The sequence below is a fragment of the Anthonomus grandis genome, chromosome 2 (genome assembly GCF_022605725.1).
Source record: "Anthonomus grandis grandis chromosome 2, icAntGran1.3, whole genome shotgun sequence".
Lineage (NCBI taxonomy): Eukaryota > Metazoa > Arthropoda > Insecta > Coleoptera > Curculionidae > Anthonomus > Anthonomus grandis.
Window position 1 is genome coordinate 29785284 of NC_065547.1, and position 27828 is coordinate 29813111.

The 27828-nt window shown below is 34.5% G+C and overlaps 1 protein-coding gene across 2 annotated transcripts in view; it reads right to left on the reverse strand.

The window, feature by feature from the left end:
* Positions 1-27828, reverse strand: part of LOC126733592 (G-protein coupled receptor dmsr-1-like) — a 265160-nt gene that overhangs the window by 187364 nt on the left and 49968 nt on the right. The window contains exon 2 of one of the 2 annotated variants that reach the window (XM_050436940.1): positions 22396-22431. The exons of the other annotated variant lie outside the window; for it this stretch is intronic. The gene's annotated coding sequence lies outside the window, so the exon portion shown is untranslated. The remainder of the gene's footprint in view (positions 1-22395; positions 22432-27828) is intronic. 2 annotated transcript variants of the gene reach the window in all.

Genomic DNA, 27828 nt, shown 5'->3' on the forward strand with positions numbered 1-27828 from the left:
ACACATCTCGTGAGAGTCTGCGCGTGCATCTTAAAACTAATATGCCGGATGTTTTGTGTGTTAGAAGTGACGCTGTTACCAAACAAGGTAGGTTTTTAGCTTTTTCGTAAGGAAATTACTTTTTTTAAATCCTCTGTAAGCTATTTTGGCTCTTCATATATATTGTACAAATTGTTATACACTTTTATAGACCCTGTACGTTTGTTGTTACCATGTTTTCAGCTATAAAAACTATTATTTTACACCGGTTTATAGGGTGCCAACATTTGGAAACCATAACTTGACAAAATCTAATTATTGGCATGGGTGCCAAAATATAGATTTGACGGTAATTTTAATGTTCCTAATATTGGCACCCGTTAAAAATAATTCCTACCTAAGTGTATTTTTAAGACTTTTTGCTTAATAAATAAGTTAGGTAGGTAGGTATACGTTTTTAAATTGTACTATTTTATATTTAAGTAAATAAAAGACAAATTTAAATCAATATGATCCTTTTGCACTAAGGGGTAATTAAATATTCACATATTTAAAATTTATTATCAGAAGTATGTTATAATCTCTGTATATTTTTAAGTATCTTCAAAATTATATTCTGTTTAATGTAACTTGCTTTTTATTTTGCAGATTTACTTGCAGATGCCAAAAGTAAAGAAACACATAAAATATTCAAAATCGTACACCGAAGAACTGCTTCAGAAGGCATTGGCTGAAGTAAGGGATGATGTGGCAAAAAAAACCGTTGCTGTAAAATACGGCATACCAAGGCAAACGCTACAATACCGTTTAGGCCCCAAATTTTCAAAACCAGAACTTGGACGAAATACATATCTAACAAAAGACGAAGAAAATAAACTGGTTCAATGGATTCTAGATAGCCATAGAAAAGGTTTTCCACGAAGAAAAGTAGATGTTCAGGCATCTGTAAAGAACTTCTTGGATGCAGATAACAGAACTACCCCATTTAAAAATAATATTCCTGGTGACCATTGGTATAATCTATTTTTAAAGAGGCATCCAATTCTGACAGAACGAACACCCGAAAGAGTAACTGCGGCTTCAGCAAATGTGTCTGAGCAAAACATACGAGGCTGGTTTTCTGAAATAGAAACTTACCTTAAAGAAAAAGACCTTTTTTCCGTTTTAAGTGACCCAAGCAGGATCTATAACGGTGATGAAACTTGTTTTCAGTTCTGTCCCAAAATAGGAAAAGTACTAGCACCAAAAGGTTCCCGTAATGTGTACGAGGTTGATCAAGGGGAGGCCAAGAAGAATCTAACAGTTATGTTTACCTTTTCAGCACAAGGCGATACCACTCCACCCTTAATAATCTACCCCAATAAGCGTTTATCAAAAGCAGTCGTTAATAGTGTTCCAGACTCATGAGGCATTGGATTAAGTGATAACAGCTGGATGAAGACCGAACTTTTTATAGATTATATCAAAAATATACTCCATTCATATTTAAAAACCAAAAACATAGAATTCCCAGTTATTTTATTCTTAGACGGACATGCAACTCACCTTAACTATCAGCTTAGTACGCTTTATACCGAACTTGGCATTGTTCTAATAGCCCTTTACCCAAACTCGACAAGAATATTACAGCCACCAAATGTCTCCAACTTTAGACCACTTAAGGCAATGTGGAAGAAGTCGCTTTTGGATTGTCGAAAAAATCCTTTTTGTAAGTTTGGCAAGGATCACTTTGCGAAAATCCTGAAAGAAGCTGTACTTTTTTTAAAACCTGAAGTTGCCCGTAGCGGATTTAAAGCTTGTGGCTTATATCCCTGGAATCCAGATTCAATCGACTATAGCAAATGTTTAGGTAAGCAGTATCACAAAATGACAAGTTCCAATAATGAAAAGACTGACATAAATAAGACTGATGATAATAATGAGTTCCTAACATATCAAAAGTTTATTGAGCTTATTGGGGCCACTAAATCATTAGAACCTAATGATTCTGGTGGTTCATTTACTGGATGTGAAGAAAGCTGTGAAAATTTTTTATTACTACAAAAACTGAAAGCGTATTTTAAATTTGAACCTGAAATTAATGAAGATAACCATGTGATAGATATACAGATAGAACACCCAAATGACAGCCTGGTCCATAACAATGACGAAATATTTTTGGATAAAAATAATATAGAAAATAAACCTATTGTGTTTTGTGACGAACCCTTAAATGAGACAACGTTGGTAGAAACAAAATTGTCATATTAGAAAATAAAGAATTTTAAAGGAAAGAACAATTTTAAATTTTCACCAGGAAATAAAATATCAAAACAGTGTATTAGACAGTGAGGATCTAGTTGTCAGCGATCCAAACAGTGCAGAGTATATTATCCAGAGCGACGCTAAGAAAATAGAGGAAAAGGTTGGCAATACACAAATTATTACAATTAATAACAGTTGCAAGAAAGACTCATCCATTAAAGATTTTTTCATTTTCCCAAAAACTCCCGAAAGGACAGGTAAAAGACAAACTTAGAGATCATCATTTGTGCTTACATCAACTAATTATAAAAAGCAAATGGAAGAAAAGGAAAAAGTTAAAGAAGAAAAATAAAAGACGAGAGAGGAGAATAAACAAAAAAGATTAGAACAGCAAAAACAAAAACAGAATTTAAAGGAAAAACTCAAAAGAAGCAACCTATAAAAAACGCGAAGAACAAACAAAAAGGCAAAAAATCTGACAACTTTTTTAACAAATCTGACACAGCTCAAGCAAAGTCTAATTTTAAATCCAATTTTGGGTCGACTCCTAGTAGAAGCTTTGGTATCATAATTAATAATAATGGTTATGACTTGCCATACTCAACTGGACAGTATTTTCATAAATCTCCAGAACCAGAAACTTTTGCTATAAGTTTAAAAATCAATCTCTCTCACATAAAAAATCTTTTCCCTGAAAGTCCCGATCGTTCGTCAATTCCATTTTTACCAGAAAACAACATTGTTGTTCCCCGCAGAATATGTTTTATTTGCACAAATAATATATATAGGACTAACATAGGAATAAGATGCAAGAACTGCACCAGAACTTATCTATCATGTTAGTTGCTTAACTAAAAATAAAATTTATACAGAAAGTTTTATTTGTAAAACCTGCATAGGTAAGCAAACAAAATAAGTTTCAACATTTTTGTTGTATTTTCATAATTTTTGTTTTACTTTAAAAAAAATATACTTTATTTGCTAAGTTTACAAACTTATGCTAAAAGCTTCCTAATCCTAGAATTTATAATACAAGTATTTATTTGGTTATACAGAATCGATTTTGATTGTACATAGAAGCATATTTTATATAAACAAAGAAAAAACCAAATAATTTTAAATATTAAAATGAATCGTTAAAATACTCTTCAATGCTGTAGTAAGCTTTTGGTAAGATTAATTTCTTTAGTTCTCTCCTAAACTTTTTAAGGTCTGTATCAGTCCTAATCGAAAAAGGAACATGATTAAATATTTTACGACTAATAAATATAAGAGAGTTTCTCGTAAGTGAGGAGGTGGGGATTGGAAGAGATAAGTTGCCCACTTGACGAGTATTATGACTCGTGCAGGATGGTGGACTTACGGACTTATGTATGAGTGTTGCAGTTTCCAATATAAAGAGTGAGAAAACTGTTAAAATTCTTTCAGCTACAAAAAGAGGTTTACAAGAGACTCTCATACCAACACCACACAGATACCTTAATGTTTTTTTCTGAATAGTAAAAATTATGTTAAGGAGTCCCTTGGAGCACAAACCCCAAAATGGCAACCCATAACGGATATGAGAGTCTATTAAGGCGAAATAAACTGAACGAGCAAACAACTCCCCCCCCCCCCCCCAACTCATGCCTGGCAACCCTGACTGCAAAACAACCAGAAGAAAGTTTAGCAGCGAGGCCCAAAACGTGGTTGTCAAACCTTAAACTCTCATCAATGAAGAGGCCGAGAAATCGACAATAATCCCTACCATGTAGTGGGCTCTGCTCATCAAACAAAAAACCCTCTACGTTACACTTAAAGCCCAGAACAAAAGTCTTATCAACATTGAATACAAGCTGATTGCAGATGCACCACTCTTTAATTTTGTGAAGGTCCTCTACTATGAGAGATCTGACTACTTTTTGATCTTTGTTATGCCACAGAATTGTAGTATCATCGGCAAACTGAACCACTAGTCCATGCCGTGATAGAGAGCTTAAGTCATCCGCTGCTGCAGCCTCCTTCATCAAAAGAACTTCTGTTTTATTCTATTAAAAAGTGTTGGACTTTTTGTTTTAAATAATATAAATGGACTAAAAAAATCAACATTTTTGCCTTATTGAATCAAAACAAAAGAAATATAATTGTTACTATACCTAAAATGATCTTTTTGTTGGGAATATCCATTGAGTAATACCTAGGTACCTTGCTATTTTGCTAAAAATATTTGGTGCCAATAATTGGAAGATATAGGATGCCAATAAATGGCGTCTGGGTGTCAATAATTGGAAATTTTCTCAATTGGAACGAATTAAATAAAATTTGGGTCAAAGAATATAAAACGAATAACAAAATGAATAAATTACAGGTATTAAATTATTAGATGTTTAATAAAAATTACTATTATTGGCTTAAAATTAAATTTATAATTTTAGGAACGCATTTATTAATAACACTACCTTAAAGTGCCAATCATTGGGTAGTTTACCCTATATGTTGAAAGTAAAAGTACAAAATCAGTGAATGTATTAAATAAGGGACCATAATAACATTAAGTTAGGTCTGGGTTGGATTGGGAACCGAATTTTGATAATATCCAATAACATTCTATGAAACCCTGAGCCCAACAGCCCCATTACAGATTAAAAAAAAAGAACTGCCCACTTAGGTGCACCAGACAAGAAATGTTTGCTGCACACTCAACCATAGGCTAACAAACTTTCTGATAAGTTATTTCTTTTAATTCCATTTATCCATTGTTGGCGTCTCTTTTTGGAGAGTTCATTAAAGAAGATTTGTAAGAAATATCGCTAACCTTGAAAAAAAACCAAATTCTTTTTTGAAATATCCGATTGCTGGACAAACTTTTATTTTGAATACAGATGCAGGCAATGTTAGAATTGGAGCCGTCCTATCAGAAAAATTTGAAAATGGCAAGCAAGTGATAATTTATTTCAGTAAAACGCTATCAAAGCCAGAAAGAAACTATTGTGTCAGACGAAATCTATTGGCAGCAGTTAAAGCTATTGAACATTTCCATAAATATTACTATTGTCAACGATTCATCCTTGGGACTGACCATTCTTATTCAAAATGGCTATTTCAGTTCAAAAACCTTAAAAGACAAATAGCAAGGTGGCTTTAATGATTACAAGAGTATTACCTTAAAATAGAGCATAGGAAAGGCGAATATTACCAAAACGTCGATACATTATCGAGAAAATCCTGCATTAAAATATATCAACACTGTTTTAAAAAGGAATGGAAACAACATCCAGAGATATTTATTTGTTATCGTAATGGCCTTCACAGTTTTAAAGAGTGCGACGAAGCTAGTTTAATCCAGCATCAGTGTGGTGACTCAGTATTTGGTGTTTATTAACTGAAGTCTCGAGGAATTTCAAAACCAGAATGGAAAGCTATTTCTAACAAATCTCCAGAACTGAAACCTTATTGCTCTCAATGAAATTCGTTGGTTATATAAGATGGATGATTAAAATGAGTCTGGGACAGCGTAGATGAAAAAGAAAAGACATATCTGACATACCTTTCTCGAAAACGGATTCCAGAAGTTCTTCAAGCTGTCCATGGCGGTGTTGACGGAGGACATTTCGGAGTTTGTAAGACCTTGGGAAAAGTGAGAGAACGGTTTTACTGGCTAAACAGTCATGAAGTTAGTGCCGACAGTGTGAGCAATGTTCGTCAAGCAAGGGTCCAAGGAGCAACGGACCAAAGGAAAAATAATCCAGTATCTTGTTGGTGCACCCTTTAAATAAATTGCAATAGACATAGGACCTTTTTCAACTAGCAGCTTCGGAAATCTCTATCATAACAACAAGAAAAATGTTTATATTAAAAAAAAACAAATACCAATTTAGGTAAAAAGGCGACAAATTTCCAAATATTTAGTGCCGCAAACCTACTACTACTTGACTAAGGAAGTTTAAAAAAATTATATTTAATAATCATAGAATATCTTTTTGTCACTTAATTAATTATCTGGGGGGAAAAGTCTTATTTGTAATTTCAAGCGTTTACTTATTATACTTGTTAGTTATTAGAAACCAATTGTAATCTTCTAATGAACTATGTGTAGATTACATAACTAAATTCATATTTGACCTAAATGTCCTTTACGCTCATTAAAACTCGGTTATTCAAATATCTCAATTAATGTTGATCCTAAGGAAAAATATTCAAGGAATAACCTTGCATCATGTTCTATAAAAAAGGATATTTAATAATTCTCTGGCAGAGCCAATAGTTTTTGAGATATTAAAACTAAATTGAGGTAATACTCATTGACTCTATTTATTTCTTCTGATATCTTCATCTATGTTATATAGGTAAATCTATTAGAAGTTCTAGATTAGATTTTTTTCATAGACTTCGAAGGAAAATTTTAATTTGGTAGATAAAAAAAAATTAATAACAATAATCTTCTCTCACTCTCAAAAATCACATTCATGATATTTTTCTACAGCTCCTGGACTAATAGCAATTTCATTAATGGCGTTCAATCGTTAATCAAACACCTGGAATTTCACGACTGGCTTTATATCAATATTTTATCATTTATCAATATTTATATAATTAATTAAGAGATTAATAAATTAAATGTACAAGTTTGCGTATTTGCCGGGGCGTTATCAGCCGAAACGTTCTTTTTAATATTGACACCTAAAATAATGGGGCTATAATCGGATAAATAATGGATTTTTTTTTTATTGAGACTAAAATTTGTTGCCGCGTAGGTTGGACTGAAATTACATTAATTGAGTTAATCCGATTACGGAAGGCCTGAATAACTCCTCGCTGAAATTAACAAAAAAACTTCTTTTATTCGTAAAAAAATTTCAATTTTAGATCGAGGAGCCCTTAAGAAGATTTGCAAATTAACTTATAAATAGAATGTCTAACTGTTGGTGGTCATGTACAGATTTTGCTGTTTTCTACATTTGTGAAGGCACCGCGGAAATAATTTACTTAATATACGATAAAAAAATCGACTACACAATTTTCAGGAGTAATATAAGAATTTTACGTGATTATATTCATTTATTAAAGAATAGCAAGAGAATAATTAAATAATATAAACAAAATTACTCGAATTACAAAATTTCTGAGTGAAGTTAAAAATATAGTACAGAAAATGTGACAAAGTGAATTATCTAATATTAGATTATTAGACTATTTATGTCCCGCGCTTGATACGGAAAATAGTCGGTACTTATTGGGTGGACTGAGGGATCCTTTCATATTAAAATTCTCTTAAGGTTTTCCTTTACGACTTGACCTTGAACTTCAAGTGTATGTTTAGTAAATCACGCAAACACCAGCGTAATTAATGCTAGCATCAGAAGGAGTTTTTAGCGACCTGGACTTTTTGCGAGAATTACATTACCGCTGCGGTAATAGAGCGTACGGTGGACCCCTATGGTGTAATACCCTTATACCCCTAAGGGATAACGCTAATCCAGCGAAACATCAAAGTCAACCTCATCTGCACGAGATGCGATTTCGGTCACCCAGTATACTCGGTACTGCTAGATAACGAACAAAGCTCTAGCGACAGAATATTAGAGGTATAACCTTAGAACATTGAATGCCTAGAATAAGCCTATCTGCAAACCATAGGCGAGGTTGTTTGAGTTCACCATCTCTTAGACAATGATGTCAAATCGACTTTTTAATTTTTCATTCAATATATAGGGGAGAGTGTTCCACAATCAGACATAAAATAGATTTTGCTAAGTATTGACCTTGATTATTGAACCAACCAAAATATGATTATCACTAAAATAAATTAAGGCTAAACATAAGTTTTTATGGTAGAACAAACATCATAAACCAAAAACTAATTTAAAAAAAGTTTGTTTAACAAAGGAAGGACAGTTGTCTGTTAGTGGAACACACATGTTCCACATCTAGACACTACATGTTCCACAATAAGACAAAAGGTAATAAGGTTTAACCGAACTTCTAAAGCTGAAAAATTTACTTCAAACTTCAAATAAGATTGTTGCCGCTTTGTTGTTCCTACATGTGCTGGTTTTGGTAACATCCTCTTAATGTTTTCCAAACATACCAATGAGACGTCTTCTATTTCGGGGTAAATGAAGCTGTTATTATACTTAACGGACTTTCTCAAAAATTTGACCTCGCATTCCTTATCCTTTTTACAGAACACTTCAGCTATATAATAATTTTTTTTTGTCCATAAATTGTATCAAATAAAAATCGCCAACTTCTGGCTCTTTATTAAGCTTATCTAGAAGTGGTGGTGGATCGATTTTTCCTACAAAATCAATATCATCATCGGAACTTTCGGTTACAAGCATCGCCCGCGTCTTCATTTTTTTCGTCTGTTGAGTCTTCATCGATTACTTTTCTTTTCGCGACCTTATTCTTCTTAACAGTTTTTTTTCTTTCTCGCTGCATTTGTTTAACTTCTAGGGCGATCTTTTCTGGAGTGTCCGTGGCGATAATACTTTTAGCTTTTTCTCTCTTCTTTCTCTGATTTTTTCGTTCTTCAGCTTTTGGGTATCCTTTAAATTGTTGTGGACTTACGAAAGTTTCTTTGTGATTTTGTGAAGGTGTTGTGTTTAAACGAACTGATACTAAAACTAAGGAGTCTGACATTATATTTTCTTCAATGCATTTAGTTTCTGCCATAAACAATTCTTTACATATTGGCATTTTTCCTTCATGTTTAAATGAGGCAGTGGTTATCCCTCTTCATAAGGGTGGAGATTGGGATCAGCCTTGTAATTTTCGTCCCATTTCTATTTTGTCTACCCTCTCTAAGATAGTTGAAAAACTTGCAAAAAGCAGAATTTTGTCCTTTTTACATCATAATGGCATTTTGTCTGCAAATCAGTTTGGATTTCAAGCCGGTAAAGGGACTCATGATGCTGTTTTTAGCTTTTTGGAGAGCGTCTATGTGTCCTTGAATACTGGAGAGTCATCTGCGGTAGTGTTTTGTGATCTATCCAAAGCATTTGACTGTGTCGATCATGGAATACTGTTATCTAAGCTCGATAAATATGGTTTTAGGGGCGTAGCGTTGCGACGGCTTGAGTCCTATCTATCAAATCGTACTCAGAAGGTTACAGTGTCTGAGCGTTTGTCTGCTTCTAGATCCCTAAAATGCGGCGTTCCCCAGGGTTCAGTGTTGGGACCACTGTTATTTCTACTGTATGTGGATGACTTGAGTTCATTGAAACTGCAGGGCAAGGTGGTTCAGTTTACTGATGATACCACCATACTATGGAGCAATAAAAATTCTGATTATATTAAGACTTGTATCCTTGAAGACCTTCAGATTTTATCAGGGTGGTGTGCTTCTAACAGACTCGTGTTTAATGTAAGAAAGACGTCTATTATGGGGTTTAAGTGCGATGTTCAGGGTCTGATGTTTAGGACGAAAATTCCCTCTTGCAGAATAAAGAGTGCTGCAAGTTCCTAGGAATTACCATTGATGGTCGCCTTCGGTTTGAAGATCATATTTTACATTTAGCTGGGAAATTATCTTCTGGATGTTTTGCAGTAAGAATTGCAAAACAAGAGCTGGGAGGGGTGGTTGCACGTTCAGTGTACTTTTCACTTATTGAATTTCATATTCGGTATGGCTTGCCTTTTTGGGATTTAACCAATAAGGGGCTACTTAACATTGTCTTTGTTATTCAAAAAAAAGCAGTTAGATACCTGTGTTCTGCTAAGTTAAGAGATTCTTGCAAACCCCTCTTCATTTCTGAAAAAATCCTAACTCTTTTTTCACTCTTTATCTTAGAAACAGCTGCTCTTATTCACAAAATTCCCAAACTACCCTCTGACACTGGCCATTTGACTCGTCGTGTAAATGGTGTTCCCCTACCTATTCCTACGTCTTCCCTTACCAAAAACTCATTAATTTACATAAGTAAAAAAAATTACAATCATGTTTTTCTATGTGTTAGACATACATCGGATGTTAAGAAATTTAAAAGAGAATTAAAGACGCTTTTATTGGCTAAGGCATATAATAACCTGGATGACTTTTTTAACGCTAGGTTTTAACCTTGGACATGTTGGAAAGTTTTTTTTTCCTTTTTTCTTCTCTAGTTTTGTCAACAAGTTTACCTTTATTTAGCAATTGTTTGTTTTATTTAGTTATCTTTAATTCAAGTATGTTCAAAAAGTTTTGTCTTCTTGTGTTTAATTTTGTTCATTGTTTTGTCAATTTTTGAAATTATATTTTTGTTTTGTTTTTTAGCTTGTAGGATGCTTGTACACAAGATTATTCTTACACAATATAGCACATTTTCTTTCTTTCTTTCATTTTGATCTTGATGGTTGATTTGGATCCATAAGTCGTTGAGCTTCTTCATTGTTTTGATCCACATTCCTATCAGTTACGCTGCTAATTGCAAAGACGTCATCTGTAAATATGAATTTATCAAAGGGATAAATCCCAGTTTTTCGAAATCCGGATTTGATATTAGCGGGAGTCATCGATTTTTCAAATGCATAAGCAACACAGCCAGCGATATCAAAAATAGAAACAGGTATCCCAGGGTGCTTTAAAAGCCATGTTTGTAAGGCAGTATTGTAGAATGATTTAAACGAAAAAAACACTGAGACATCTAATGGTTGCAGCTTGTTGGAAGTATGTGGCGGTAAGATCAAAATGATTACTCCATTTTCCTTGGCTAGATTTATTCCTTCTATCGTTAGATGACTCTCGTGATTGTCAAAGATTAGGAGAGAAGGGTTTTCTTTTGTACTGGACGTATGTTTAATGAAGTGCCTTACAACGCTTGGAAACAATTTACCAGTCATCTATTCAGAATCAAGAATGACTGGTGGTATTGTATTCCCGGATGCTGATATAATACAACAAGTGGTGACCAGTAAACCTCGTTCGACGCTCGTGCAAGAGACCCGCTTGATCCCTCTCTGAGCAACTTTTTCGGTTTTTGGACGGTTGTGGTGGGAGTTTCATCTAAATTATAATTTCTTGTACCGCTGTAAAAATTTCCATGGTTCTGAAACACTTTTTCCAAATTTTTGAAAAAAAGTTCAACATTGTGTTTGTTGAATGATGTCGCTCTGGAGAGGCTACATCCTTCCGGCTGGCGAAGACTTAATTCTGCATGTCTGGACATAAATCTGAGGAACCATTCGCGTCCAGCTTCCTTGTTTGTTTGCCAATTTTACAATTATTAATAGTTGCCATTTCATAAGCCAGTTTTCTGATATTAATGATCGTTTGTCCGTAACACATTTTTGAGCAAGTTAATACGTAATCGGCTAGGGCTTTTTCTTGATTTTCAGAAAACACTTTTCTACAAGCTTAATTTGGAGCCATTTTAATCTCTTTGGTGGGATTCTGTTTTTGCCTTTTTACATATTCATAAACCGTTTGAAATTTTAAATTGTATCTTTCAGCTGCTTGTCTTAAAGATATCGTGTCTTCGGTGACTGCTCTAACAGCAGCTCTCATGGATTGTTCATCAAATTGCCCTTTATCGCTTTTTCGCTGACCTCCTTGAGCCATTTTTCCTGAAATATCAATTAAATTTTTACAAAAACAATTACTTTTTCAACAACACTCCAAACAAGCTGTCTGAAGGTGGAACACAACCTACAATATAAAATTAAATTTAACTGTGACCTTCATACATAACCTACAAAAGTAAACTTGCTTATAAAATTTCGACAAAATAGCCCAAAATCTGATGTAAAGGTTGTTTTTGTAATACTAGTTTCAGAATAAAAATTATAGCATATAATATCATATCAACAATAGAAAAAACTTACCTTGAAAACCGATTTTTTATTAAAAAATGCACAAAACCAAGAGAACAGCATTCAAACTTTGTTTACCACATCGGCGTGTATAACCGTACTATCCGAACGAAAAACGTCAAGCTTCCGGCGGGAATTTCAAAATTACATGCCTTGTCTGATTGTGGAACATTCTCTCCATGTGTTTTGTACCAGGTAAAAAATGTATTTTTTAAAAGTTTCGTTTATTTGCTGACTAATGCCTAATATATTTTTTGAGAGTAATCAACAAATTTTTCAGAATAAAAAAAGATTCCTGACAAAAAAGTTAATGAAAACAAAAGCATTTTGGTAACGTAGAATACCTCTATGTTTACAATCCACATATCCGAGTTGCGACTTTGTGTTGTTTTTCTAGATATTTTTTCATTCTGTGAAACTAACGCCCGATTGATATTCAGCAACCCAGATCTAGAACGCAGCATATGGCGTTTGCCAGCAATCTATTTATAGTCCGCGGCCGCTGTTATTTAATCGATATATAGTCCTTATCTCCTGAAATTCCCAAGGAATTTTAATATTTTTTTTGTCCAGATATTAACAATTATTAACTAAACCGATTTATAGTGGTTATAAAACTCTACAAACTAAAGTTTTTTTGTGAAAATTACTTAAAAAGTCGAATGTTAAAGAAATGAAAACAGGCTAGCAAAGGATTTGAATTAATCTTCGGTCAATGCTATAGCTTCTCAACCTGCTCATAAAAGCATAAAGTTGGAACCATTAAGGCCTTTACTGGTGACTTTAAAGAATGGAGAAAAATTTTTGATATTTTTAATAGTTGTGCGCATAATGACTTGGGGCTTTCTGTTATTGACAAATTTAGATATTTGCTAAAATATTTAGATGCTGAACCTTTGGCTTTAGCTCGCTCTTTGCCTCTCACTGAAGATAACTATGCCATTGCTTATAATGCTTTAATAAAAAAATATGAAAATCACAGGTTAATTGCAACAAATTTTTGGAATGAAATATTCTTTTCTTCAAATTTAAGAAATGATTTTAATCTGTCAGATTTAAGTAAACTTTTAAGAACATTTTCCGAAAATTTAGAAGCATTGAAAAACCTTCGTTGTCCTGTCGATCAGTGGGATTTTATTATTTTTCATTTGTTGTTATACAAAATCAACAATAATATTAGAAATCGATTTGAGCTTAATTTTGCTAATAAAAGGACAGCTAACAGTCCAAGAGGGATGCCGGCTTACTCCGATTTTTACTCTTTTCTAGAGTCCAAACTTCATGCTATATAGTCTTCAAATATTATACAGAGCGCTGTAAAAAATTATTCGAGACCATCGAATTCTGATTTTAATTTTTCTCGTTCATCTCAACCTCAGACTTCTAGAAAACCACGTCTGTGTTTGATCTGCCTTAGTTCTACTCATAATGTTAAAGATTGTACTACCTTACAGGGTTGTAATAGTTGTGGAAATCGCCATAACACTTTATTGCATTTTGCAAAAACTCACAGTACCCAAGTTAATCCATCTCCAGCTGAAGAAGCTCAGAACATGAGTGTCACAAATTTAGTTGATCATATTCCAGTAGGTACGACATTAGTGGAATCTACAGCCTCTATACCTATTCTTCCTACAACCATTATGGAGTTAAAGGATTCCAAGGGTAATTTTTTACCTGTTAGAGCCCTTATTGATTCTGGGGCTGCTGCGTGTTTTATTTCAAACGAATGTCTTCTTCGTCTTGGTTTGTCGTATCAAAAATACCAAATAGACATTTCGAGAATCGGAAATACTGCTCGCACTACCTCAAAGGGTATTACAGAGTGTATAATTAAACCTCATTTTTCACCGGAGCCCAAGTTTTCGATAAAGGTGCTTGTACTGCCAGAAATTTGTTCGCAGTTGCCTCATAGAATGGTATACACAGAGCACATAAAAAACTTGGAAACCTTTGAACTTGCGGATGCTCAGTTTTGGAGACCAGGTCGTATAGATCTCCTTATTGGAGCCGAGATGTTTCCCTTTATTGTTAAATCTTGTAAGCCCATGGATTCTATTCATCATCCCTTGTTTTTGGAAACTGTTTTTGGTTGGGTGATCATGGGTAATGGAAAACCTCTGGAAAATTCTTCTAATTCGTCACGGTTATGTTTGACAGTTTGACATTAGAATCATTAGATGAACATTTAAAAAGGCTTTGGGAATTAGACAACATCCCTTTTAAGAAAATTGAATCCCCAGAGGCAACATTTTGTGAGGAATTTTACTTGAACACATATGCTAGAGACCCAGCTTCTAATAAGTATGTTGTTGCTTTGGCCTTCCGTATAAAAGACCCTATATTTGGTGAATCCAGACATTTAGCCCTTCGTCGACTCTATTTTCTCGAAAAAAGGATTTACAAAAATTCTTCATTCTTGCAAGGTTATAAGGGTTTTATGCAAGAATATTTGGATTCGGGTTATATGTCTTTAATTTCATCAAACCAGCATAATAGCAATACTTATTACATACCTCATCATTGCGTAATAAAGGAAGAATCTGTTTCAACCAAATTGCGAGTGGTCTTTGATGCTAGTCCTCTGCTGGAATTTCTTTGAACGATACTCTTTATGCCGGTCCAAAGCTTCATTCTGATATTGCCACTGTACTCCTTCATTTTAGATTAAATAAATTTTGTCTAATTGCAGATATCAGAAAAATGTTTTTGCAAATTTTAGTCAGGGAGGGCGATAGGCGTTTTCAGAGAATCCTTTGGAGATTTAATCGAGAGGATTTCGTACAGGAGTACGAGTTAAATACTGTGGTATTTGGTGTTACTTCTTCACCATACTTGGCCAATAGGACTATACAGCAGTTAGCCATAGATGAAAAGGAATCTTTTCCAATAGCCTCGGAAATTCTTTTAAAAAATATTTTTGTGGACGACATTTTGTCAGGTTGCCAGACTCTGGATATGGCAATTAAAATTAAGGGTGAACTTACCAATTTGCTCAAAAGAGGAGGGTTTGACTTAAGGAAATGGGCAAGTAATTGTCCTGATATTCTGTCAGGCACTCCAATAGAACACCAACAGCATATTTCATTTGATACTGAAGAGCCCTCTTGTCTGAAGGTTTTGGGTTTACAGTGGCAGCCTAGTTTGGATAATTTTGTTTACCAAATTCGCGAGACATCACGTTTGTACAAAGCGTTCAATTCTGTCTAGTTTGGCTCGGATTTTCGATCCTTTGGGAATGATTTCTCCGCTCACTATGTATGCCAAAATTTTAATACAGGATTTATGGAAATTAGGAATGGATTGGAATGAAAATTCGCCCCCCTGATATTACTCGCAGATGGAAAAGGTTTCAATCAGAACTAGGGCTGCTTTCGTCTATTAAAATTCCTAGACATATTCCTGTAATAGAGGCAGAATGCGAGGTGCACGCGTCTTGTGACGCCAGTGAGAAGGGCTATGCGGGTGTTATTTATTTTCGTGTTTTGGTGGAAGAAGAATATCAGGTATTCTTTGTGATTGGCAAATCTAAGGTTGTTCCTTTGAAAAAAATTACATTACCTCGACTTGAGCTTTGCGCGGCTGTATTGCTATCTAACTTGTTGGAATTTGTCATAGGGGCGTTAGGAGACAAACTTTTAATTTCCAATATTTATGCTTGGTCCGATTCTAAAGTGACTTTGTCGTTGATCAAATCTTCGGCTCATCGTTGGCACACCTTTGTGAGTAATCAGGTAAGCCACATCCAAGAAAGTGTCTCCCCTGAAAAATGGCGTTATGTTCCCACTGGCGACAATCCAGCTGATTGTGCAAGCAGAGGGCTTTGCCCTGCCGATTTAACAGGTTATTCTGCATGGTTTAACGGGCCTTTATTTATTTATTTGTCTTCTGAGCATTGGCCCATTGATAATCATTTTACTGTCAATAATGCCGAGGAATATCTGCAGGAAGAGAAAAGAGTTGTCTTGACGTCCTTAAAACTTTTTGAAAGGGATGGGTTGTTGTATAAATATTCTTCCTTACAAAAGATTTTGCGTGTCTTAGGGTATTATTATAGATGGGTAAAGATTTTTCGCCGGACCGAGAATAAGAAACCTCACGTATTCAGTAAATTTTGTGAAAATGACTTGCAGGAAGCCTTAATGTGTTTTGTAAAACAGGTACAAGGAGAAGTGTTTTCCGAGGTGATATCCAACCTTCGTAAAGAAACTCCTATTTCGAAAGGATTGAGACAATTAAACCCTTTTTTAGACGAACATGGATTTCTTAGGGTTGGCGGTCATCTCACAAATCCCACCTTGTCGTATGATAAAAAATTCCCTCTTTTATTGCCCCAAAGATACAGGCTAACCGAATTATTAATAGTAGATATTCACGAAAAACATTTACATCCTGGCTTGCGAACATTACACTCCTTTATAGTGCAGCAGTTTTGGATATTGTCCGTAAAAAGAGCAATAAATCGATGTCTATCTCAGTGTTACAGGTGTTTCAGGGTCAATCCCAAGCCTATTGTTCCCTATATGAGCGATCTACCTGCGTGTAGAGTATCTCAGTTAAAACCCTTTGAAGAAGTTTGAAGTTAGGCAAATCTAGAGGCATAAAATCGCAAAAGACTTATGTCTGTATATTTGTTCGTTTTGCAGTTACATTTGGAGCTTGTGTCAGATTTGAGCAGCAATGCATTTCTCGGAGCCTTACGTCGATTTATAGCCCGTAGGGATCGATGTAATAAAATTCATTCTGATTGTGGCACTAATTTTGTCGGGGCCAATAGGCAACTTTTGGATTTGTTTAAGAATGCCGCGATCAGTGAAAGGATTGAATGGAGTTTTAATCCGCCGGCAGCACCAAACTTTGGAGGCTTGTGGGAGGCTGGTGTGCGCAGCATGAAAACTCATTTAGTAAAAATAGTAGGAATGCAGGTTCTTACTTTCGAAGAGATGTATACAGTTTTATGCCAGATAGAGGCCGTACTTAATTCGAGGCCATTGCACCCTGTTAGTAGCGATCCTAATGATATTACGGCTCTAACGCCCGGTCATTTTTTAACATTAGAATCACTAATTTCTCTTCCTTCAAGGGATTTTTCCAAAACCAATATTAATACCCTACAACGTTGGGAACTTGTGCAAAAAATCCAGATTGATTTTTGGAAGCGTTGGCAACGGGATTATTTGCATACGTTGCAACAACGGTCGAAATGGACAAATAAGTATCGAAACATTAGGGTCGGGGACTTGATTGTCATTAAGGATAATTTGCGACCGCCATTGCATTGGTTGCTTGCACGGGTGCAACAGGTTCATCCTGGATTGGATGGCATTTGCCGGGTAGCAACGGTCAAGACAAGTAGTGGTACTTTACAAAGGCCCACCTCCAAATTATGTCTCTTACCAAATATTAATTAAATTATTCTTATAATAAATTCTTAAGCAATTTATAATTTCATTTAATTTTTGTTTTGGCTTTTGTTAAAATAAATGGTTATATTAAGGTCGGCGGTATGTTCGGTACAAATATGACCTGTTTTATTATCCTTATACTCTTTAGTTTATTTATGTTTGTTTTATTGTTGCAATAGTTTGGGAAATAATTGTATGTATGCGATCGCGTCAATCTATTTATAATTTGTTATTTGCCTATTCTTATTGCGCCTGGGTCAACCAGGCTTTCATGGTATGCAGTACCATTTGGCGCTCCCCACCAACAAAAATATATATGGAACGGAGAGCGGATATAGTCGCCCGAATTTTTGGCGACAAAGAACACCAATTAAGATAAATTTCGCACCTTTTCGTAACAATTTTGGTTTTACGGTCTTTCGAAGTTGGAAATACATATTCCTACGCGATAATTAAACCTCGCCGGATAAGTGTAAAAACAATTGTATATTTAATCCTATCGAGTTGATTTGGGGACAACTAAAAAGGAGAATTCGCAGAAAAAATAAGTATCCAAAATTTGATAAAAATGTTATTAATTTGATTAAGAAAGAAGTTATGAATTTAGGAGAGGAAGAGTGGAGAAAGTCTGAGGACAAAATTATAAGATATGAAGAGGAATATCGTAATTTGCATCAGATTATTTTGAATGAAGGGGACCGTTTCATTATAAATTTGGATAAGGATGAATCTAATGCAGAAATTAAAGATCTGTGGTTAAACTGGTTATTGTTCCATATGGTAAGAAGACCCTATTTTTATTAAACAAGTTAAATTTTTTCTTTTTTACAGCTTACTGTCCCTGATTGTCCTTCAGCGAAACAATAAAGACTGCTTCTTCCTTCATTCTCTGGAAAAAAGGCCCTTTTTTGCCATAGTATGAAAACCCCATTTTTATTAATTAAACAGAGACACCATAAAACCAGTTTAATTATTTTTTTTACAGTTGCCACACTTGTTCTGTCCCAGAGAGACAAGACTATTTCTTTCATAATTCACTGGAAGAAAAAAGGCTATTTTACATCTGAGTTGTAATGATTTAAAAAAATATTGTAAATTAATTTTTATTAATTAAATTTAAAAATTATTTCTGCTACTTGTGTACACTTTTTAAATCTGTTTAAGTATCTATATGCTCCAATGCAAGATGAAGTTAGAATCCATAGCGCCAACAGATAAACTGTTTCCTTCGTTAATGGAAGAAACTGCTAAAGAAAAAAGGAAAAAAAAAGAGTTTAGAAACATTTATTAACTCTTTGGGCCAGATTGAAATGAGTAGTTAAATTTATAATATATAAGTATTTAGTATCCTCACTGTAATTTTAAAATATTACATTCAGGATGCAAAGTGTGTTTTTTTATAAGTGAAACTTGTGTCTTTTACACGCATAAGATATAGACAGCTAGATGGTTTTTAATGTATTTATTTATTTATTTATTTATTTATTCATGCCAAAAAGTATAAAGCTTTTACACAAGTCAGTCAAAAATATAACTCCAAATAAAAGTATTAAACTGTAAAATTCGTTTTACCTAAGAACAAAAATAAAACACATATAAGCCTAAAAAGTAATGCTTAAAAACACTTAACACTAAAAGTCAAGAGACCCAGCCTATGCAATAGCACTGAAATTTGAGCTCAGGAATTCCTCAAATGAATAAAAAGCATTGGTGACTAAAAAATGTTTTACCTTTGTCTTATAAGCATTAAGAGGCAAATCCTTAACGGAGACCGGCAGGACATTAAAGAACTTAACTCCATAATAAGACACGCCATTACGGGTACGCTCGAGTCTCCTAAATGGTGCCACCAAGGAGCCGCTATTTCTGGTGTCATGACTGTGAGTGCTAGCATGAGTCGCAAACCTGGGTAGGTTTTCCCTAATGAATACAAGGCACAGAAGTATGAAGGCGCTTGGTAAGGTGAGAACTCTCAGAAGCCTGAAGTGGACCCTACAACAATCCCTGTATCCAATCTGCGCAATCACTCGCAGACATCGACGTTGCAATGCAAAAATCCTGGGCATATGCGCTGAATGACCCCAGTTTAGTAAGTTATACGTCATTAGAGAGTGAAAATATCCAAAGTAAGCTGTCCTGAGAGTACCTGCGGAGACAGACCCAGACAAATTGCGAATCAGGAAAGTACACCTTGATAATTTGGTTGACAATTCATCTATGTGACCTTGCCACGTCAAACCACTATCCAATCTAACACCCAGAAAATCCACAGACACACCTAAAGATTGTTGCTGGGAATCAACGTCCCGAAGGGAAAAAATTATATTTTGAGTTTTGGACTCATTTAAGCACAATCTATTGGAAACGGCCCAGTCTCTAAACTGAGAACAAGATTCTTGAGCCTTGAGCGAAATGTTTGCGCAACTCCTATTAGTACACAGGGATGTAGTATCATCAGCATACAAATAGAAAGTGCAATCAGGGTGACAAGTTGGTAGGTCATTAACAAATATAAGAAACAGGATAGGCCCGAGAACGGATCCCTGAGGCACTCCATGCTCAATCGACAAACTCTGAGACCTACATCTCCCAAAACAAACAAACTGACTTCGGTCACTCAAGTAGGACTGTAGCAGTGACAGACTTCTCGAACAAAATTTGTAGTGGTTGAGCTTTTGAAGAAGAATATTATGCTCCACACAATCAAAAGCCCTAGATAAATCGTAAAATGAGGCTTGGGAGTACAGAGCACTTTCAAATCCGTCAAGCACCACGTCACACAGGTTCTGGACCGCACCAGTGGTGGAGTGTTTCTTTCTAAACCCATGTTGGTTCACATAAAATAAAGAGTTTTGTTCAAAATACTCCTCTATTTGAGTCTTGAGTAAAGACTCAAAAATCTTTCCAATGATAGGCACCAGAGAAATGGGACGGTAGTTTTCAACATCCACTTTTGAACCCTTTTTGTGAATAGGAATGACCTTAGCAATTTTAAGACAGGATGGAAATGTGCCCTCAAAGATAGCCAGGTTGATTAGTTTGGTCAGGGGAACAATAATTAAATTCTTAATAGTCTTTATGAGTCTGATATTCAAATCATATGGATCATTGCTTGCACTATTCTTCATGCCATCAATCACCTGACGGACCTGGATGAAAGTAACTTCGGCAAAGGAAAAGCCGGGTCCGCAAGGGCCAGTCAAATAAGCTAAAGGATTTTTGGGAGGCAGAGGAAGAGTCTCTTTTAGTTTGGCAGGAACATTCACGAAAGATTCATTAAAATGGCTGGCATTAATATCACTCAGCTCCGATTCCTTTACGCTAGGGTTCAGAGCTGTAATTACCCTCCACATTGCCCGGACAGGGTTACTTGACTGGCTAATGAAGTTGTCATTGACCTTTCTCCTCCTTGTCTGAATTTCAAGCCGGTATTTGATACGGTAGGTGCGGATAGTATCACTTGATATCAAATTGGGGTATTGTTGACTAGCCCGTCTTAAGAAACAGAGCCGTTCTCTCATCTCCCTGAGAGACTCATCAAACCACTTAGAAGCAGCTGAGCGCCTGGCGGTATTCGCTGATTTTGACTTCAGTGGAAAACACATTAAATAAGCCTCGCTCAGAGATTTAACAAAAGAATTAAAAGAGATATCAACATCACTAGTATTGCCTATGAAGTCCCAATCAAAGTTCTCCACCGCATTATAAAAATTTAACAACCCCCAATCTGTTATAGGGCGGTAACATATACGAACAGCGTCACCTCGAACGGGGATGCTCTGTTTAAATTGAAACACAATTCCCAAGTGATCAGACAATGATGGATCACAAATATTAGCATTACAATCGAAACTGGAGACATTTGTAAAAATATTATCCAGACAATTCGAACCCCTCGTAGCACCTCTAGCAACTGGATAAAGCCCAAAGCAAGAAAACAAATCAACAACCCTCCTCGACTGTGTCTGGTTTAGATTAAACTTAACATTAAAGTCACCAGTGATGACATATTTTTTGTTAATTGTGTAAAAGTTTATTTACAAAAATTATACTTACACTTTTCTGAAAAAAAGGAAATATATAAAATTTGAAGACAAACCAAAACATTTTACCCTTTTGTGTCAAAAAGTAAATCTTTAATGCCTTAATCCATAAAATAAATGGGCCTAAGTAATTTGTACCACCTATTCTTTCATCACTTATTATAAACACCCCACTGATGGCGCTAAAAACTAAACTTATTAAATTAACATTTTTGGTTAAACTGACTTAAATCTTATCTTTAAATTAAATATTATCTGGCTATCAACTAACTTGAATTACTAACTTTATAAAACTAAATCCAAAAATCCCGAATAATAAAATTTTAAATGAAATAAATTTTAAAGCCGGACCTGTGCAACTTTTCTTAAGTGGCTGTGACTGAGGTCAGAGGTCTAAAGAAATAGTACGTGAGCGTATGAAGTCAAATTTTACGAATGAAATGTACACATTTAAAAAAAAAATTAAAACATTTATTTATTTAATGGAATGATTAAATATCGCTTAGAATATTACTTTATGACTCTTTCCACATAAAATGTTGCGATTTAAACATACATGCCATGTGACAATATAAGCAACACCGGCACACGGACTATTCGCGGCACATCAAAGATTCTAATAGATGTCTGAACTGGTTTTTAGCAATATAAAATTACAAAATAATAATTATCTTGGTTGATAAATAGGTTCGACTATCTATCGATTATATAAACCGTTACTCCACACTAAACCTACGCATAACGTGGGTAAGAAAGCCCATAGACTAGAACAATGATTGAGTATGCTTTGTAAAGAAAATACCCCAATCTTAAACTCAGCATGCCAGACTGTAGGGTAGCAGCGATCGGACAAAAGGAGAAGGCAAAACGAGAAGCCGCTCTACCCCACCCGATAATAGGAAATGTCGGTTAGCTTTAACAAACATAATATATTACCGAAATAGTAAACTCCTTACCTTTTACTCGGTTAGTTAGATTCCTTTATTAAAGATCTAGAAGGAAAAAGAACAAAATAAATAAAAATTTACACAAAAAAAAACAAAAAATTACATAGAAAAGCGATTAAATGAATCTTAAATAATGGAGCATTAGTTAATAGAGAAAAGTGTTGCGTGTTATTTTTTCCTGACAAGTCAACGTAACAATCGTGGATTATTATCTGTCTGAAAATATTTACATGCAAATAGGATGTATTGACAGATTCCTTACATCAATGTGCGATAAGGTTGGAACAAGCAGGTGTCACACCTCGCGAAGGTTGGCGAATATTCTGCAACAATGGTATATCTAATATACATGGTGATTCGCGACCAACTAATTGGGCTTTATTACCAACATACAGGGTGATTTTTGTATTTTGGTAAAAACATGTTCACCTGATGATGAACACATAATGTTTCTTTAGGTCATCTACATTATTTAACGTTTATAAAGTTCCAAGGTCGGATTCAACCAATTCACAAACGGGGCTCTTTAATTGTGAGATACCCTGTATATCGGAATTGAGTTTTTTTTGCCTTTTTTCCTAAAAGCCACATATATTTCTAAGAAGAATATGTCACTATGTTGAGCGGCAAATCAAAGGTTATGTACAAAAGCAACTTTAGGTACACACGTCTTCTTAGCGATGTGCTTGGGCTTTAAAACAAATCAAATCTATATCTAATACTATATAAATTTAAAACGCTGTCTCTTCTAACTGATGTTTGTTTTTAGTTGCACAAACCAATTCAAAACTTAGATAAGGACAAAACTACAAATGGAGCTACTTCATAACAAGATACGTCAATGAAAGCGGTACTTAATGTTTTAAAAAGTGGCAAAGACGAGATGGATGTCACCGTGTTAAAATGCGTTTGCAATCGAGCGGCGAATAATTTGAGGATTTTCTTTAATCTCTTTACAATAAAAATTTATTCGATTTACTATTAGATCCCTAGTGTCAATTGGAACATTGTAGACTTTTTGTTTTTGATGACACTATAAAATGTAGTCGGCTGGATTAAAGTCTGGCGACCTAGCTGGCCAAGGATGTGGACATCTACGTCCAGTCCACCGATTAGCAAATTGTTGATCAAGATAATTTCGAACATCAATTCCAAAATGCATGGGTACCCGATTGTATTCGACGTATATATCTTTTAAATGTAATTCTTTTAACAAGTCCGGTAAAATATAAGTCAACCTTCGTTAGTCGTTCGGGGAAAAATGTCGTCCAATTCAACGATCACTTTAAGATCACACTAAACATTTACTGAAGGCTTTCGTTGAGAATTAGCCAATCGTACCAAGTGTGGGTTTTCATTTACACATACACGATAGTTTCTTGAAATGAAAACACTGTCTCTTGTGGATTGGGCTTCATCAGTAAATAGTGTTCTAAAAATACTTCTTCAGTGATTTGTTATCCACCTAGCAAAGTGCCTTCGCCTAGTGCTACTGGTGGGATCTTCGCTTACAAGGTTTAGAATAATCGCTTCTCGAACCACGTTATTAGCACGCACTCTTTCATTCTCACGCAATGTATTAAAAGTTGCGGCAAACGTTTCGTAATTTGGAATTCTTCGATCCAGAAATCGTTTTCTGAATTCTTCTGCACCAGCCCTTCCGTTACCATTACAAGATCCGTACACAAATCCGATATCTGTATAGTCATTTGTAAATAACGTCATTTTTATAATTGAAACATAGAACCTCTTTGCAGAGTCAAAACAATAGATACCTAAATGTCATTTTAAAAACATCTGTAAAAATTCCCAGACTTACTTGATTCGTTTGAGGAATAAAAATTCACTGACATTAGTTTATGTTTCCTTTAGCAACCGTAGATATACATATAGCTTTCTTGATGTTTTGTTCAGTACCGCTTAGGTATAGCTTTAATGCACACAGCGCTAAAAAGACGTGTGTACCATCTAAAGTTTCTTTTTTATACATAACCTTTAGTGTACCACTCTCTACACGTTACTAATTTCTAAAATATTCGAGGCCAAATTTTATATTATTTGTGTGTTAAGTTTTTAGCTGACAATGGATAATTGCTTTTTACAATGAATAATTAAGCAACTGACTTGGGCACCAGCAACAGAATTTGAAAAAAGCACCGCAATGTACAAGAAATTAATTCATCATTAATTTTAAATGTAAAATTTTGATTTATAAATTATTTCGTAATAATTTGAGCAAGTGGGAAACGATAGAAACAGTACATACAGAACAAACAGTAGGAAACTCTATAACAGAATTTGGTTTTCTTGCACGCAGACTCTTAAAGGCATTTCTATTACTCGGTCCTTAGTTGCATATCAATGTAATTGAAATAAGAGTTACCTAACTTCTGCAATGGTTTTATAACATATTTTAATATTTTAATAAATTTTACTAGTTAAATTTTGTCTTTGACTGGTCCCCTTGAGGTAAAATTACATTTTACAACAACTTTGACAATTTTCCAACGAACCGCATAAATCGTCTGTACTCGAATTATGTCTTATATCTAAGTTTCACTATAAATCAAAACGGACCAAACACTAAACCAAATATAAATGAAATTTGCGTTATTTCTCCAGATAGTTTTAACAATTTCTTTCGTGGATATAGCTCATGATTTGGTAGGATTGATTCCACCTATTAACATAAGCCCAGTCGATCTGATGTTTATTGTTTTGCTTTTTTTGAAAGTTTGACTTTCTAGAGAGATATCTTTTAATAAGGTAAGGAATGTCATTGACAATCTTAAAAAACAGAATAGTAAAGACATCTTTGGACATCTTGGTTAAAAAAATTGTCTCTCCACTAACGAAGCTAATAAATGTTTGTATCAATAATTCAATTTTTCCCAACATTCTTAAAGAAACTTTAGTAATTCATATCTTAAAAAAGGGTAATATTGATCTACCCAAGAATTATAGACCCAATATACTTATTACCAATTTTGCCGAAGGTTTTTGGAAAATGTTAATTTGGCTTTAGAAAGGGTATGAATCTGGAAAGAGCTGACTTATTGAGACTTATGAGACTTATGAGCTAACCTCATTTATTTTAACCTTATTATAAGAGCGTAGCTCTAATAATAAGGCTAAGCGTAGCTCTTATTATGGGGCTCTCCCGCAGTGGAGTTTTCGTACAAAAATTCGGACCGGTCGGACAAAAGTTTTAATAACTTTGGTTGTATTTGGATTAGAGAAACTATGTTTACCTTTTTATAATTTAGAAATATGATGCTTTAATTTGATTATTTACAAATTTTCATTTGTTTTTTTATTAAGAACTAGGAGGTCTTCAGAGTCAAATAAAATTTTTTCTTCGATTCTGGTCAAGGGAATTCGATAGAGGTCGCAACGGTTTCTTGAATATTATGAAATTTAACAGATCGATTAGAGTTAATGAGGACCTTATCTGTATAGTTTTTGGTTATTATCAGTATACGGGAAGTATTTTTTTTAACGCTCAAAGTTTTAGACATGTGTGATATTCCAGCCCCTCTGACGGTTTAACGGTATTTTTTCGGAAATAATGACTCACAGAAGATAGGTGCGCCTCATCGAGAACTACAATTTTTATTAAAGACTCTTTTAAAAAAAATGTTTTTTTTTGGGCGAAAAATCAATAAAACCCTAAAAAATTTACTTTTTTTAGTTTTTTTCTGTGTAAAATTTTTATGGTGCAAAATTTAAAAAATTTCATGTGGATTAATTAAACCTACACTCTTTCCGAATAAAACAAAGTATTAAGTTTAACGCTATCATTTATACAGGGTAAGCAGTGCTCAGTTGAAAATACCCTTTTTCACACTTTTTTTTTTCCAGCCTTAATAACTTTTTAGTGGCGCCACTTAGAGCCAAATGGCTTATGGGCGGTTTGTAGCGCGTGATAAGCAGAATGTTTTGCAATTCCAACCGTACTTCTAAGTAAAACCGTTTTTGAGTTATGAATTTTTTTACATTTTTTGACTTTGGAAATTAATTGTGCGCACTCGGTATGTGATAGAAAAACCAAAACTAATCGAGCAGATGCGCCATTCATTTTACTATAACATCCTAAAATTTAATTTGTTTGCTATTTTTAGAAGTACCCTAAAAGTAATTTTTTTTCAAAAAAGTCCTAAGCGCCAAAAATCGCTAAAAATCTATTCACACAAGAGCTACTTTCGAGCCACCTATGGCCGGTGGCTCCTGGCAACGAAAACGGCGATTTTCGCCCGTTTCCACCTAAAATAAGACCCGTTTTATAATCGAAATTGAACTACTAAAACCGATTAGAATCGGTCCAGAATTGATGTTAAACTGTTCCTAAGGCTTTATACTATTTTTCTATGTACAAATCATAAGGTAAAAACCTTTTTTTATACCCGAAATCATCGTCTGAAAATGGTCGATTTTGACGTCTACGCGCGATTTTAATGCCGACTTTTACGGCGGTTTTGACAACATGGCGTCAACGTGGATGAATCGGCTCGGACTTGCTTCCTAAGTTCATTGATAAAATGCTTAAAATAGCTCAGAACTTCCTGAAATTGATACGGAATTATTCAAGAGACTCTGAAGAATCCGAATATGTGCATATCTTTTACCAAATCGGGTTCTTTTAGCCGTGATAATTTGCAACGTTTTGATGTTTTAGCATTTTCCGTCTATTTTTATAATATTCATGCGACACAGTGTCTATACAATGCATTTTGCTAGACAAAAATTACAACACAGTGGGTCCTAATGATAAAAAAAAAATCTAATCGGGATTTAATGGGTATTATTATTTTATGTGGTAATTTTTTTTTTTGAAACTTTTTTGGTATTTGCCCGCATTGAATGAAATTTGGTATTTAGGTTTGGTTTAGGGTATAATTATTAATTTTTTGAATTTTTTTAAAATATTGAGTTTTAGGGTCACGTGACAACCAAAACTTTTTTCCTATGGGTCCGATTTGATTGCTATTTGGTATCTGGAGTTGAATTAGGAAATAATTATTGATTTTTAATAAAGTTTTAAAATATTGAGTTTTATACTCACGTGACAATCAGAAATTTTTTCTTATGGGTCCTTTACATATACATAGTTACATATACCTAGTTCCTTTATATATACATAGTTTCCTATACATTCGAATGGAGCTCTTATCACATCATGGTTCTGTGAAGCATGATACCCCAAAAACCGTAGACTCAAAGCTTGTAAGAAATATAACGCGGTGAGTAGCGTTGTCGGAGCAACTGCTCAACAATCTTCAATGGTTATTTCGACTTGAATTGTATTCTTTCTACTGATCAAAATTTAGGAAAATTTCTACTGGTCTCAACTGATCAAAGTACGTCTATTGTGCTGAATGTATGAAGGTCTATTTGTGCCTCACTGTCCTATGACCTTAGCAAGGTTTTTGATTGCATCTCTCA